The following is a 17,156-nucleotide window of genomic DNA, read 5'->3' on the forward strand; positions in this document are numbered from 1 at the left end:
AGAACAAGTTCGGATTACATATTACAGAAATGAAGACGTTTACATATTTAGAAGTTTAAAATGACGTCCATTATCACTGAACTAGTACACATATTTGTTTAGAGGCCAGCTGGAGCCCAACTCCAGGAGGTGGAGTTTCTCGCTATGTGGAAAAAGACCTATTGGTGGCCTTCTGCTCTTTGGTCGGGTTTTTGTCTCCTTGACATATTCCTCATTTCAATTCTCAATTTATTTCCATAAAATTGCGTCTATAATATTAATGAATGTGTTGCTGCCTAACTAACATTAACTCATATATTTTATTCATAATGTATCATTTTACGATAACGACAAATAAAACGAAAATTATCTTAGTACTTTCTTTAATTGCAATTTAAAGTGTAAGTAAGTTTTTTTTTCAAAATAAGCTCCACTGTTCAAGTTTGACATGATTACGCCATTTTTGTTGTAAAGATAACAGGAATCTGAACCAGGGATCTGCAAAGATATCCTGTCTATAACGTAGAGATGCTATTGCTGTACCAGGTGCAAATCCTCCTTCTCCACAACAAGATGTATCAGTGCAGGTTCGTCTGACACATGCGCAATCACAAACAGCTCTGCAGGCAGCACATGCTCCTACAAATCCACCTGGTGTTCCTGTTGTTTCTGTCACAAATGGCGGTTCTTGTACTTAAAGTTATACAAAATATTATTGTTTATGAAATAATCAAAACAAAAAAGATATGTGTGAAGTGTCACTTCCATGTAAAGTGAATGGGTACTTTATTTGGCCTTTTAACCTTTTTTTGGATTGGAGCGAAACTGATGAGTCTTTTGTATACGAAACGTGCGTATGGCGTAAAAACTAAATTTAATTCTGGTATCTATGATGAGTTTATTTATATCACGACAACTTCATTTAGCCTCAGGCAGATTGAGCACATTTATATATATATATTGTTCTCATATGCGTAATAAATAGGCTGAAAACTGAGCTGATAAAGTAACATAAATAATAAGATTTATTTTAATAAACGTTTGATCAATCTGGAACAAAAATTTAAATGATTTTTTACCGTATACCAATTACGGTTACACTTACCATGCTTTCCGGCATTATAATGAGCACATATATAATATATAAATATGTTTTTATTGTAATTTGCCGATGCTTGACTTGTATACAAGAAATGCAATTTTGATTATGATCTCAAATAATTTGGCTGATTATTGACAACTAAATATAATATTGATAAATAATAGATCATTAACGCATTGGTATTACAAGTAGAAAATACCCACTTAGAACTATTTTCCACTACATTTTTGAGGAAAGTAACACCTGTTTAAACAATCATCATTCTTAAAGACAATTGTTTATACAGCCATTTTAACCTTTATATAATCTGAAAGTCGAAACAATTATTACTGTGGATTCATCAATATTTGTGAAACCAATATCATGGATTTTGTGGATACAAGGGAACCACGATTTTAAATGTTCAACAAATTACAAATATTCTTAATAAATATATACAGATTGGTCAGTTTTAACCTTATTTTTATTGACTGCAAACGAAAATTCTGAACAGTACTGAATCTACTACATGTACATAAGATAAAACTTTTAGGAATTTTGGTCCTCAATGCTCTTCAACTTCGTACTTTATTCGGCCTTTTTAACTTTTATTGATTCGAGCGTCTTTTGTAGACGAAACGCGCGTCTGGCGTATATACAAAATTTAGTCCTGGTATCTATGATGAGTTTATCTTAAATGTGACTGTTCATTCTGTAATCCATTGTAACTTAGTTCAGTCTTTTAAGGGCTGTTGAGATAATTGAGATAAAAATTACCGTTAGAGATTAACATTTATTCACTATTTGATGTGTGAAGTTACGTTTTCATTAAACGATGAATTGAAGTTTGTTTTTTGGCATTATAAAGATTGTCCGTGAGGATTCCTGGCGAAGTTTGACTATTCATAATCAAATACACCGTATCAGCTATAGCGTGTGTACTAATTTCAAATCGAAAAATAAAAAAAAATACTTTCTTTTTTCTCTTGATGTTTTCGAAAAAAATGTTGAGTATTTCCATTTGAAATTATTTTACTTAAAAACGTGTTACTCGTACTATCAAGTTTATATTAATATCATTCACATTGGTTTGCATTTCACAATGTTTTAGTTAGCTTTTCGTTTTAAAGTATGACCATGCCTAACAGTGGCGGATCCAGGGGGGGGGGGTGTGGTTTCCGGGGGTGCGCACCCCCCCCTTATTTTTGCCGATCAATGCATTTGTATCGGGACATATGTTTTGCACCCCCCCCCCTTTTGCCCTGGGTGCCCTGGGTTAGCACCCCCCTTTCGAAAATTCCTGCATCCGCCCTTGCCTAAGCTTGCACGACGGAGGTTGCACATTTAGATGTAGGTCTATACAATATTAGATTCAACATAAAATAATGAAGTAAATCGTAAAATTTAATTGATCATATTACTGATTTAAAGCAACGGTTAAAAAAACATGTACACTAATTATGTGTCCTTAAGATCTTGCCCCGAGCTCGAGAAGTTCTATATAATTAACTTTATGTTTTTTTTTTATTAATTAACAATAGCAATCAATATACTGGACAATTGATCTGTCAAATTAATTACCACGACGACAATTTTTAAATAAAACTTAACTTAAAAAAGTCCGGTTAACCGGTAAGGGTTTTTGATATTCGGTATTCGGTCGTTTGAACGGTTAACCGGTTAATCGGTTAACCGTTGACAACTATAATATATACCATACTTTTTTTTTATATAAAGATAAAACACTAATGTATATTCTACGAAACATATTTTAACAACCCACTCTAAAAACACTCCAGCGTTGTTGAAACGTTTCTTTGACCCATAACTCCTGACATTGTCGAATTGGTTAGAAATGAAAATGCGACATTTTACCTTTTTCTTAGAGCATAACTTTCCACAACCGCAATAGTTCCTAGCAAAGAATTATTTTGTAGGGGTGTTACGTGGTTTTCTTTTCCGAAAAAAAAGAAAAGTAAAAAGAAAAAAACTAGTAAATTGATTCTAAAAAGAACTTGAAAACAAAGCAAACCCAAAGTGAATTTGCTTTATTTGCTTTTATTTACAGTATGTTTCAGCGAATGTTAAAGAGGATATATTATCACTTAGCTTTGATGGATATGAATAAATACAGAAAGACATACGTAAAACATAGATGTCCGCGCAAAATCTATAGAGGAAATGCAAAGTCAAGAATACAAAAGAGATACTCTCAGGAGATACCTTACAAATATATTAATACATTATATGAATTATTTGATTATAATTAACAAATATCAATTAAGTACTTACATCGTATACCGTAACTTGTAACTGATCCAGAATTATATAATAGAACGAATATAAACGAAACTAGGAAGGCTTCGTTTCTAAGAAACGCCATTAACCGAAACATTGTCAATGTTTCGTAACAGTAAAACAAGTACAAAATTTTCTTTACAACAAAAAATACTTAAAGATACATCATTATCTATACAATTTACAGATGAAATATGTCGGTCTTAAATGAGGGTCTTTAAGTAAAACGGTATAAATTTTAGGAAAAAGAAGATTTAAGCAGTCTGATTTCATAGTCAATTTAAAATAAAAATTCAATATTTAGCTTCAAATCTTAAAAACGTAAACGTACAGAAGATGATATTTTTTCTTACATGCATGGTGCGTTATTTTTCATTACAATATTTTACCTCTCCTAGAACATAAATGTCTAATCACAATATTATATACCAACGAGTTCATTTTGTTCAAATTGTAGTTTGAGGTGTAATGCTTCTTGTACCTTAGAACAGTACTGTTATGCCATTATTCAGCACTTCTTTAATGACAAGCATTATTATTGAAATGATCATAATTTTGAATTCACTTTTAACATAACTTTGAATTTTCGAAATACTAAAGATGCTTCACATCAGTAAAAAACAAGAATGTGTCCCCAGTACACGAATGCCCCACTCGCACTATCATTTTCCATGTTCAGTGGACCGTGAAATTGGGGTAATACCTCTAATTTGGCATTACAATTAAAAAGATCATATCACAGGGAACATGTATACTAAGTTTGAAGTCGATTGGACTTCAACTTCATCAAAAACTACCTTGACCAAAAACTTTAACCTGAAGCGGGACAGACGGACGAACGAACGAACGGACGGACGAACGAACGGACGGACGGACGAACGGACGCACAGACCAGAAAACATAATGCCCCTCTACTATCGTAGGTCGGGCATAAAAATACCTTAGCAGTATTTAGCATAACAACTCTTAGTTATTGTTTCTCAAAATTCTTTATCTTCGTACCTTAATTGGCGTTTTTAACTTTTTTGCATTCGCGCATCACTGATGATATTGTAGACGAAACGCGTGTCTTACGTACAAAATCCAACCCAGGTAGGTATCTTTAACGAATTTATTTTTTAATCACTTGGTCGATGTCACAGCCAGTGAAGATTTCCTCCAGAAAGTATCACCAGCCCAGTAGTCAGCCCCTCTGAGTTGACATGCATTATTTTTGATATGGTCATGAATATGAATGGCGGCCTTTCGAAAATGCATTTAAGGTACAAAAACTAAAGTTCTGAATTTGCCGGTATTATAATGTTTTTTTTTACCAAATTGAATGTCATTCTCTTTATGTATATAGATATAGGAAGATGTGGTGTGAGTGCCAATGAGACAACTCTCCATACAAATAACAATTTAAAAAGTAAACCATTATAGGTTAAAGTACGGCATTCAACACGGAGCCTTGGCTCACACCGAACAACAAGCTATAAAGGGCCCCAAAATTGTACTTTTAACATAAATATGGCTATGCATTATATAATTTAACATCTTACACCTCCTAAGGTGTAAATAGTAGTTTTTATGTTTTTGGTTTAGAAGTAGACAATTTCCAACTCGTTGTTAACTTAGAATTGGCTTTGCCTCAAGTGCGGGAGGTCATAGGATCGAACCCGATCTGGTCAAACCAAAGACTTAAACATTGGTATTTGCAGCTTCTCCGCTAAGCACGCACATTAAGAGGTAAGAGCAAAAGCTTGTTGGTCCGGAATCAGAATTAAGTGTCCGGATTACACGTCTTACTGCGGAACATTACCGTAGGAACAAGCACGTTAAAGATTCAACTCAGCGTGTCGGTCTAGTAAAAGCCAGGATAAATAGTCAGACTACTTTGTTCTCGTCCTGAATATGTATATTAATTTGCAGCTGGACGTTATCATTATAATAATTATTAAATCTGACTTGATACAAGCATTTTCGTGCGTAGAAAATGACGGATTTAATCTTGTTTTATTGCTAGCTAAACCACTCATATGTATGAAAGTCGCATCAAAATCAATTATATTGACAATAATGTGTGAGCAAAACAATTTAACGGATATAAAATGGTTTAAAAAAACCATTGAATTTAAAAAAAAAACATGCTTACGTTTAGAGAATAGAAAAATAGCACACAAGATTAAATTTTACAGAAATGAATACCTTAAAACAGCCCCTCCTATAATATATGTCTTATTTAGTTTTTTAAATTAATTTGTTGCTGCCTAATAAACATTAACCCACATATTTTGTTCATAATGTATTATTATACGATGACGAAAAATAAAACGAAAATTATCTTTAAGTGCTTCCTTAATTGAAACATAAACACAGTGTAAATATAATTTAGATCAGAGTAAGTTCATTTTTATTTACAATAAGCTCCACTATGGATGTTTGATAAGATAATCCAATTTTTGTTGTAAATATGACAGGATTCTGGACCTGGGATCTTCGAAGATATCCGGTCGGTAACCTGGAGATGGTGATGTAGTTTCAGGTGCAAATCCGCCTTCTCCACAACAAGATGTATCAACGCAGGTTCGTCTGACACATGCGCAATCACAAACATATCTGCAGGCAGCACATGCTCCTCCGAATCCACCTGTGGCTTCTGTTGTTCCTGCCACTAATGGCTGTTTTTGTGCTTAAAGTTCGACATAACATTATTATTTATGAAATAATTAAAACATAAAAAATATGTGTGAAGTGTCATATTCATGTAAATGAAAATTTTCTTCATATAATGATGTCATATGCGTTATCAAAAATGTCTGAGAACTGAGAAGATAAAGTAACATAACTCAATAAGAAAAAAAAATCTAAATTTATGTCTGACAAATCTCGAACTTATGTATTTATACCTTATACTGTTGCACTAATCATGCTTATCGGTAATGACATAAGCAAGTTCACATTTTTTGTTTTTGTTTTATTGTTTTTGCCGAGGTTTGACCTTATCATATACAAATGGCTGTTAAGATCATAATTACCGTTTGAGATTAACATTTATTCACCACTGGGTCGATGCCACTGCTGGTGGACGTTTCGTCCCTGAGGGTATCACCAGCCCAGTAGTCAACACTTCGGTGTTGACATGAATATCAACAATGTGGTCATTTTTATAAATTTCCTGTTTACAAAACTTTGAATTTTTCGAAAAACTAAGGATTTTCCTATTCCAGGCATAAATTACCTCGGCCGTATTTGGCACAACTTTTTGGCATTTTGGATTCTCAATGCTGTGCAACTTTGTAGTTGTTTGGCTTATAAATATTTTGATATGAGCGTCACTGATGAGTCTTATGTAGACGAAACTCGCGTCTGGCGTACTAAATTATAATCCTGGTACCTTTGATAACTATATATTATTCACTAGTGGTTGTGTGGATTAAAAAAAATAAACTTATAATTTTCCATTGCAACAGAACAAATAGAAAAAAAACCTTTACAGCTCTTTTCATAAAGGTTTGATTTGCTTGCTTGCTTTGTTAGTATCAAGGTTTGTTCAAGCATTGTAATTAAGATTGGCATATGAAAACAACATAAAAAGGCATAATTAAATTAGATTGGACCTAATTAAAAAACAAATTTTCCTATACACATGTTTAACTCCGCTACTTATATTGTTTGCAGATGTCAATCTTATTGATAAGTAAATTGATTCTAAACAGAACTTGAAAACAGAGCAAACCCAAAGTAAATTCCTTTTTTAGCTAGTGTTAAAAGGGATTATCTTATCCCTCAGCTTTGATGGATATTAGCTTGAATTTGTGTTATGTCCGAATAAATACAGAAAGACATACGTAAAATATTGATGTCCGGTCAAAAGGGTAGAGGGAATGCAAAGTCAAGAACACAACAGAGATACCTTACAGATGTGTTAATACATTATATGAATTATTTTTATCATAATTAACAAATATCAATTAAGTACTTACATCGTATACCGTAACTTATAACTAATCCAGAATTAAATAATAGAACGAATATAATCGAAACTAGAAAGGCTTCATTTCTAAGAAACGCCATTAAACGAAACACTGTCAATGTTTCGTAACAGTAAAACAAGTACAAAATCTTCTTAAGAATAAAAAAAAACTTAAAGATATATCATTATCTATCTAAAAATCTATATAATATATATATTTTTGCAAGTTACCAAAAATATGTGTCAGTCTTAACTGAGGGTCTGTATGTATAACAGTATGAACTGAATGACACAGAAAAACTAAGCAGCCTGATTTCAAAGTCAAATTTAATATGAATATTCAGTATTTTGCGTTAATAGCTATATATAGTGTCTCATAAGTCATCTGTTTGGCTGGGCATTGATTGCATTTTAAAGATATTACTTTAATGTATGTGTATACAATATGTACTGTGTCAATCAATGTGTGACACCCAAATAAAATATATCGATCTATTTATTAAATCTTTAGAACGTAAAGTTATAGAAGTCGATATTTTTTCTTACATGTATAGTGCGCTATTTTTCATATAAACGAATGCGATATTTTACTTCTCCAAGAACACAAATGTCCAACCACAATACAAGCCAGCAAATAATTCATGTTATCCACATTGTAGTTTGTAGTTTAGTATAGTTTGGTTTGATATGCTTTTTGTACCTTAAAATTGTACTGTTATTCCATATAAGAGGAGCTAATGCTTTCAGATATTAAGGCAGTTTCTTGAAAGAGGGAAGAAAGATACCAGAGGAACAGTCAAACTTATAAATCGAAAATAAACTGACAACGCCTGGCTTGAAATGTCGCAATTTTTTTAATATCTCCTTTCGTCATTATTCTTATTACCATTTTGTTTATGGTCTGAATGCTTTGGTATACGGCTTCATAACGTATTATGCTATACCATTGTCTATCTATAAAAAAGAAGATGTGGTATGATTGCCAATGAGACAACTCTCTACAAGAGACCAAAATGACACAGAAATTAACAATTATAGGTCACTGTACGGCCTTCAACAATGAGCAAAGCCCATACCGTATAGTCAGCTATAAAAGGCCTCAAAATGACAATGTAAAACAATTCAAACGAGAAAACTAACGGCCTTATTTATATAAAAAAATGAACGAAAACAAATATGCAACAAACAAACAAACGACACCTACTGAATTACAGGCTCCGTACATGGAATATCTGTCTGTTTGTCCGTCCGTCTTAGTTTACGTTTCTCTGTTCAAATTTAAAAGTAAGAATAAGAAACTTATATGGAATATCTATGTCGTTGAAGAAGACGAAAGCTTCCTTTCGAGATTTTAAATTCCTTTATTTGTCGCTTCTGTGTCAATTTAATTTAGTTTTCTATGTTGGGTCTTGTGCACTTTATTTGTATGTTTGTCTTTTCATTTTTTATCATGGGATTGTCAGTTTGTTGTCGATCTGTGAGTTTGGATGTCTCTCTGGTATCTTTTTGCCCTTTTTTACAATATCACATACTACAATTTTTATAATTTTAGTAATTGTTGTTCCAGAATTTAAAAAAAAACAACAACAAATATACATTATATGAGAGTTGTTATCCATTCATTTGATGTGTTTGAGCTTTTGGTTTTGCCATTTGATTAGGGAATTTCCTTTTAAAATTTTCCTTGGAGTTCAGTACTTTGTGAATTTACTTTTAACATAAAAACTAAATTATGGTATACCGGTGTATTACTCTTCATCAAAAACGTTGACGACTCAATGTTAAATTTCACATTGTCATGAGGTTCTGAGGGGCACTTCTCTTGAGCGGTTTACTAATGTTGCCTTTGTTTCTCCTAATATTGTGAACGATATCGAATATTACATTGTGTGAAACACGAATAACACTTTATGAAAGAATGAATGATCAACCGTCTAATCCAAATGGTTCAGATAAGAATAAATTTCTGTATAACATTTTCACTAGCTTGACCATTCCATTTTTTCAATTACTTTTAAGTCAAGACTAAGAAAACTTATCATTCGACAAACAACCCCATATTGTGTAAAACTTATGGCTTACAAATAATAGATGTCTGCTTTCGAGAATTTGGAACCGCTATCTCATACGAAGGATACCAAAGGGATGTTTAAACTCAGAAATGGAAAATAACAAAATGGAAACTATAAAAATCACAACATAGAAAACAAAGCCGAGAATTTGGAACCGCTATCTCATACGAAGGATACCAAAGGGATGTTTAAACTCAGAAATGGAAAATAACAAAATGAAAAACAGTATACAAATCACAACATAGAAAACTAAGCCAAGGCTCCGTGTTGAAGATCGTACTTTGTCCTATAATGATTTACTTTTACAAATTGTGACTTGGATGCAGAGTTGTCTAATCGGGACTTATTTCACATATTCTTAAAACTATTAACTCATCAGACGGATAAAATAGAAATACATCTTACAAAAACACAGAACGGACGTGGGTGGATACTTATACATCCTCTGGGCCAAAACAAATAGTACAGGCATGAAAGTATTCGAAATTACTGAGAGCTAGTACAAAGCAAAAACCAACTAATAAAAAAATCATGCATATAATGTAAGCATCCATGTCCTTTTGTCATAGATATGGATAAAGATTATATTATTCAACAACTCCTAAGGTAAGCATAGTAGTGTATTGGATGTGGTTTAGAAGTAGATAATTAAGCATTAAGAGCAAACAACCACTATCAAAATTCTGTATCATAGTAGATATTGAAAAGAAAAGAAATTAAAACATATATCTTTCACAAGGACATCTATAGCATAAATGAAGGTTTCTCGGGTTTGTGACAAAAGAGGGAGTGAAATTTGGAGAAACGTAAAAAGTCTGTGGAACATGAATTATGTGTAAAAGAAATTAAAGGACAAAAATATGAATTGTCATCATGGCCATACGCAAATGATAAAGTTGTCTTTACGCGAAATAAGAAATTTTCAAAAAAACATTTTGCTATTCTAAAATTGTATTACACTTTCGTAGAAAAGGCTAGATTTGTATGTATAAAGATGAATTAGTTGTCCTTAATTAGTAATGCGTAAAACTTAAATATGTTTTAAGTGCAAATAATAGGAACTAAGGACACAAAACTTAATATACTTTTTGTTGTTACACATCCTGTTATGCAAATTATAGTGTGCAAATGAAAATCTAGTCTGGTCGCTGTATTACAATATTGACCGTATTTTTTTTTATCTTAATATATTGAGGGTATGGATGAGGGTTACGGAAAATAAAACAAAAATAAAAGATTTTTAAAAAATGAGATTGATTGGGTTCTAAAATATAAGCAATGACATATAAAGTTAGACAAGAAAAAAAACAATAAGAGTAGAGTAAATTATATCAAGTAAAAAAGCAAGAAATCATTAATCAAACCTCTTCATATATTTGTTTACTTTTAAAATGTTATTTTAGATTAAATAGAAAGGCACATCCAAACAATGCATGTTGAAATACGAGCCAGTAGACGCGCTTTAAATTTATCATAAAACCAGAATTCAAAAAATATATGAGTAATTTTAACAGGGATCAATGTAGATAGACTCACTCGGAATCTTTCAATTCATTACTGAGAATAAATTTATATAAGTGCTTAATAATGAATATAATTTTCCTATACAAAAGTGTTCATATTTCAAACGTGTTATTTACGGACTTTTTATTGTCAAAGAACGAACATAAATGAAATTTTGAATTTCGACTTGAATCTACATTTCCATCAATTAAACATAATATTTCATATTTTCGTAACAAAGTAATTACAAATTTTTTTAGCAGAAAAAATATGTAAATATTATTAGAAACATTTTACCGATTTGACATGCTAGTTTTGAATGAGGGTATGTAGGGGCAATCGTATATATTGAACGACATAGAGAAAGTTATTTGATTGCAAAGTCCATTGAAAGCTATAAAATATGTTGTGCAATGTCAATTTCATCATGGAACACTTCCTCCACAATCAGGGGTTCATTAAGGGATTTAAATAAGTTTGACATTTGTGTTAAGATATAAAAAGCTATCAATGAATTAATTAAAGTTGCAGTATAAAAACATGTTAGGTCAATTTTGTTTTCGGCACGAGTTTTGGGTAGGGCTCGGAGGACCTCGTCCTTCCCCAGTTTTTCAGCCTCATTATGGCTCATACAAAAAAGTTTATATCTCCATTCAAAAAAAATCATTGATTGATAAACTGAGAATTTAATTGATAGCAATGAGCAAATACCCTTTTTTTTTATAGTAATGAATGTTCATAATACACTAAATGTATGTTCATATTAAAATTAATAGGAAAAAAATGGAAAATTGGAAAAAAAGGAGGAGGGGGGGGGGGGGAGAACAATTGTCCTATCCCCAAGCACCTATGACTCTTGATACCTTTCCCAAAATTCTCCAGTCACTCAATCTTTTACAAAAATCTTCCTACAACACTTTACATACTTTCAACCACGTTCTGCATGGATGCCCGCGATTTCGCGGGTGTGTTCTAGTAATATTGATTATTCGTACCTTTCTAAGGGGACGTAACTCAGTCAAACTATCTTTTTATAAAAGAACGTCTTTTTGGTAATATTCTATAAAAAGTACAAAAATGACATTCATCTCAAAAAAGCCATATTTTAAACCAAACCATTAAAACAGAATAATTCAGAAGGGATATAGTTACGATACTTTGCCAGGTCATTAAGGATTGGATATTTTGGTATAAATAATATTGATTCTCTCGCAGGGTCTTGATATCGGAAATAACATATGTATCCTAAAACCAGTTGTTGTCATGATACGGGTCATGTTGTTCTCATATATGTTATGATGGTATGATGCCAAACACCTAACAGGAGGGATTGTGCTTAATTTTCATGAGATGTATATATATATATATATATATATATATATAACTCGTCTAAACATCAACCCAACAATGTTAGATCTGTAAATTTGCTTTCGCAAATGTTTGGTTCTTCCCTCGCCGGGATTCGAACCCATGCTACTGTGATATCGTGACACCAACTCGCCTGCACTGCAGCCGTCCCGCTAGACCACACGACCACCTGGGCTCTCAAAAAAAGAGCTTTCGGTGGGCATGTGTTACCTTTCCACGTCAGTTTTAATCTAGCGGCGTACTACAGTACATGATATATAAGGCATGAAGATGTTATTGTTACAGATCAGCTAAATTATCTATAGTAAAGGATCCTACAAATTAATGTAAGATACAGTCACAGAAAATAATTATATTCATAAGTACGTCTGAGTCAGTGACAACCCTACAACAGATGTATCCATCGGATCGCCATCAATGATGGTGATACATGGCTGTGTACATAATGTATATACAACTCGTCTAAACATCAACCCAACAATGTTAGATCTGTAAATTTGCTTTCGCAAATTTTTGGTTCTTCCCTCGCCGGGATTCGAACCCATGCTACTGTGATATCGTGACACCAAATCGCCTGCACTGCAGCCGTCCCGCTAGACCACACGACCACCTGGGCTCTCAAAAAAAGAGCTTTCGGTGGACATGTGTTACCTTTCCACGTCAGTTTTAATCTAGCGGCGTACTACAGTACATGATATATAAGGCATGAAGATGTTATTGTTACAGATCAGCTAAATTATCTATAGTAAAGGATCCTACAAATTAATGTAAGATACAGTCACAGAAAATAATTATATTCATAAGTACGTCTGAGTCAGTGACAACCCTACAACAGATGTATCCATCGGATCGCCATCAATGATGGTGATACATGGCTGTGTACATAATGTATATACAACTCGTCTAAACATCAACCCAACAATGTTAGATCTGTAAATTTGCTTTCGCAAATTTTTGGTTCTTCCCTCGCCGGGATTCGAACCCATGCTACTGTGATATCGTGACACCAAATCGCCTGCACTGCAGCCGTCCCGCTAGACCACACGACCACCTGGGCTCTCATTTAAAAGAGCTTTCGCTGGCCGTGTGTTACCTTTCCACGTCAGTTTTAATCTAGCGGCGTACTGCACTGGGCTCTCAAAAAAAGAGCTTTCGGTGGGCATGTGTTACCTTTCCACGTCAGTTTTAATCTAGCGGCGTACTACAGTACATGATATATAAGGCATGAAGATGTTATATATATATATATATATATACAACTCGTCTAAACATCAACCCAACAATGTTAGATCTGAAATTTGCTTTCGCAAATTTTTGGTTCTTCCCTCGCCGGGATTCGAACCCATGCTACTGTGATATCGTGACACCAAATCGCCTGCACTGCAGCCGTCCCGCTAGACCACACGACTACCTGGGCTCTCATTTAAAAGAGCTTTCGCTGGCCGTGTGTTACCTTTCCACGTCAGTTTTAATCTAGCGGCGTACTGCAGTACATGATATATAAGGCATGAAGATGTTATTGTTACAGATCAGCTAAATTATCTATAGTAAAATATATATATATATATATATATATATAGAATGATGGACAAACAATGCAGATTAGAAAAAAATAAAACAAAACAATAAAAATAAAGAATAATGTGAGATGCTATACTATATAAAGAATAGAGAATAATAAAAAATGAACAAAACTATAAAGATTATAAAAGACAAGACAATAAAGAACAGAGAATAATTACATGCTGAAATATTAGGAATAGAGAATAATGAACAAAAAAATAAAGATTAGAGAAAAATACGATAAAAATTAAAGAATATAGAATAATGGCATGCTCAAAAACACAGAAATAATCTTCATTCTTTATTGTTTTATCGTATTTTTATCTTATCTTTATATTGTTTGTCAATTATTATCTTTTCTGTAAACCCCATTGAGACCCTCTTGTTTTCTTTGTGATTGATGTGATTCATATTTCTTTTGATTTTGTAATGTGCATATTAATAAATAAAACAAATATGACAGATCCTTTAAGATTTAAAAGTAAATCTTCTCGAACCTTCACCATTTTTTTCGATTTATTTTATTCTACTATTTTCATCTTTAAATACACATGCTTTCATCTGTCGTAACTTCGTGTAGTGGTTTATAATCTGTTAAACAAGACGAACGGTTTTCTTTCAAAATAAAAGTAATTGATTTATCGTGTAATACTAAAGAAAAATACACGTATGTACTGGCACTTGAAGACGGGATTTCAGGTTCTCAGTGATTTTTTTTTACTTCAATGGCAGTGATGTCTTTTTTTTCTACATTCAAATGAGCTTCAGAAATTAAAAAAAAAATGTTAGCAAATAAGAATCAAATCACTGTATAAAAATCTTGCAAACAAAAATTCATAATTACTATGATTTAGAATAATAATTATTAGTTAAATGTTAGAAATGTCAGAATTTAAATCTTTTTGATTCGATCGACATGGCAGGTTTTTCTATTAAATCTTTGCAATTTTGAAAACGTAATTGTACAATGATCAGTCAGTTTTAAAATTGGAGGTCAAATACGACATAATTATGTTTCTTACGACAAGAAATAAATGTACTAAACGTTAAATACACTGTAGGATATACTGTCCATCGAAATCCGTCTTTCTTTAGAAGTCTTTCCCTGAAAACAACTATAAGCGTATACTTATTTGAAGAATTTAATGGATATTCGATAGTCTGTGTTGATTTGTCTATAGTTATATTTAGTCATATAATCTTGTAGCTTAAGAGTTTGAAATATGGTATTGGCGCCAGCTACCAATAATGATCTCAAGATGTCATGCCTACCTATGACGTTATAAAGTTGCTGTCCCAAAGACGTACATACAAATTACAAATCATATTTCCTTTTATTCTAATGAAAGTCTAGAATTGAATTATTGACGGTTCTTAAATTTCTGTTAATTTATTGTAAATAGATTGTCAGATTATGTACGGAATCGGCCGAGTTAAGACGAATGAAGGCGATTCATGTCACAAGAACACGACGTGCACATCAGGTAACGGCTTACAAGTACCCTTTACATTCTCCTTAAGAGTATGTTGATGGCTGCGACGACAACGCAGGATATTCTATCTTTAGATGGATGGATTGAGAAGATGCAACAGGAACATCCACAATTCAACTATTGGTACATGACACTGCAGCTCGAAATAAACGCGTTGATTTTTACCAGCTATAAAGCCAAATCTGGAAAACGTTCACAATTGAAAAATTCAATCATTTCTTGTGTCTCAATTACATGACAATTTTTTTTCTAGATTATATATATATATATATATATATATATATGTTATGAAAAACCAAAGATAAACAAGGGTTCAATCAACAGTATGTTTCTTATGAAATATATGCAGAGACATTTAAACTTCTTGTAAAAAAATATACTATAATCAGAGACATTTAATACAATTAGTGTATTATATGTCCCTGTTACAATATTTTCTGTGTACAATCAACCACAAGTAGGATGGCGGAAGTGTAAGTAATATTGATAAATCATTTAATATCATATATATTGTCACTATAAAACAATACATATGACTGAAAAATTAACCAAAATATGAGTTCACAAAAGGAACTACAAGGTCAAAGCATACAGTGAAAAACATACAACTGTATTTTGAAATTAAAACATCTCATTAAATTCAATGAAAACTTGACAAAGTTATTGATGTCTGAAAATACTTGAACAACAGTTTGACCATAAATTCTATCTACATAATAGTAATTAAAATCATCATATATACCAGGATTAAATTTCGTATTTATACGCACACTTCTTCTACAACAGACTCAGCAGTGACGCTCGAATCCCTAAAAATTAAACAGGCCAAATAAAGTCCGAAGTTGAAGAGCATTGAGGACCAAATTCCTAAAAGTTTGGCCAATTACAGCTAAGTTTATCTTTTCCTGAGGTAGAAAAAACTTAGTATTTCAAATATTCAAAAGTTTTGTACAGAGTTAATTTATAAATATGACCATATCAATGATAATTCATGTCAGCACAGCACGGAAAAAAGTAAAATCACAAAAATACTGAACTCCGAGGAAAATTCAAATAAGAAAGTCCCTAATCACATGACAAAATCAAATGACAAAACACATCCAACGAATGGACAACTGTCATATTCCTGACTTGGTACAGGCATTTTTAAATGTAGAAAACGGTGGATTGAACCTGGTTTAATAGCGCTAAACCTCTCACTGGTACGACAGTCGCATCAAATTTAATAATATTGGTAATGCTGTGTGAACAAAACAAACAGACACAATAGGTAAAAATGTCACAAATAAAGGTAAAAAGTCTAATTCGGTAGGTCACACTCGTGAAAAGGGAACGGGACTGCAGTCACGACACAAGGATCACATCCGACATCTTCTACGAATGCAGACATCATCTGACTACTGGGCTGTGGATACCACCGGGGAATTAAAACTCTACCGGTCCATCGGATTGCAGTATCAGTATGTCTCGCTTCCGTGATACAGAATCTCAAGCTCGACAAAAATGCAAGATTGATCCGAGTCCTGTTTATGAGAAAAAATGAAGTGATTAGAAGTTAAACGATCTAGAAACGATTAAATTTTCGGACAATATCATGGCTTTCTACGTAGATATGCGCGTGAATGTATTTTAGTTTATTATGACAATGTCGCTTTACTTTCGCCGAACCAGCTAGAAGCGTAGTTTAAGGTGATTTCTTGTTCTTAAATAGGTTAAAGTGTTCCTGTTTTTTTTTTAATTACAATTAGTAGTCACTATACACTTATATATATAGCAAACTTAGTAGACCATATTCCGTTTTTACAAATTGTTCATATGTGTGTGCATACATTCTCTTCTTTTAA

The 17,156-nt window shown here is 32.6% G+C and overlaps 1 long non-coding RNA gene across 1 annotated transcript; it reads right to left on the reverse strand.

The window, feature by feature from the left end:
• Positions 1–345: 345 nt before the first annotated feature.
• On the reverse strand, positions 346–3,733 carry LOC139500579 (uncharacterized). Its single transcript, XR_011658306.1, has 2 exons — positions 3,353–3,733; positions 346–672 (listed from the first exon to the last, which is right to left on the reverse strand). It is a non-coding gene; the product is annotated as an uncharacterized lncRNA (long non-coding RNA).
• Between the last annotated feature and the right edge of the window lie 13,423 nt (positions 3,734–17,156).

Source organism: Mytilus edulis, chromosome 13 (genome assembly GCF_963676685.1).
Source record: "Mytilus edulis chromosome 13, xbMytEdul2.2, whole genome shotgun sequence".
Lineage (NCBI taxonomy): Eukaryota > Metazoa > Mollusca > Bivalvia > Mytilida > Mytilidae > Mytilus > Mytilus edulis.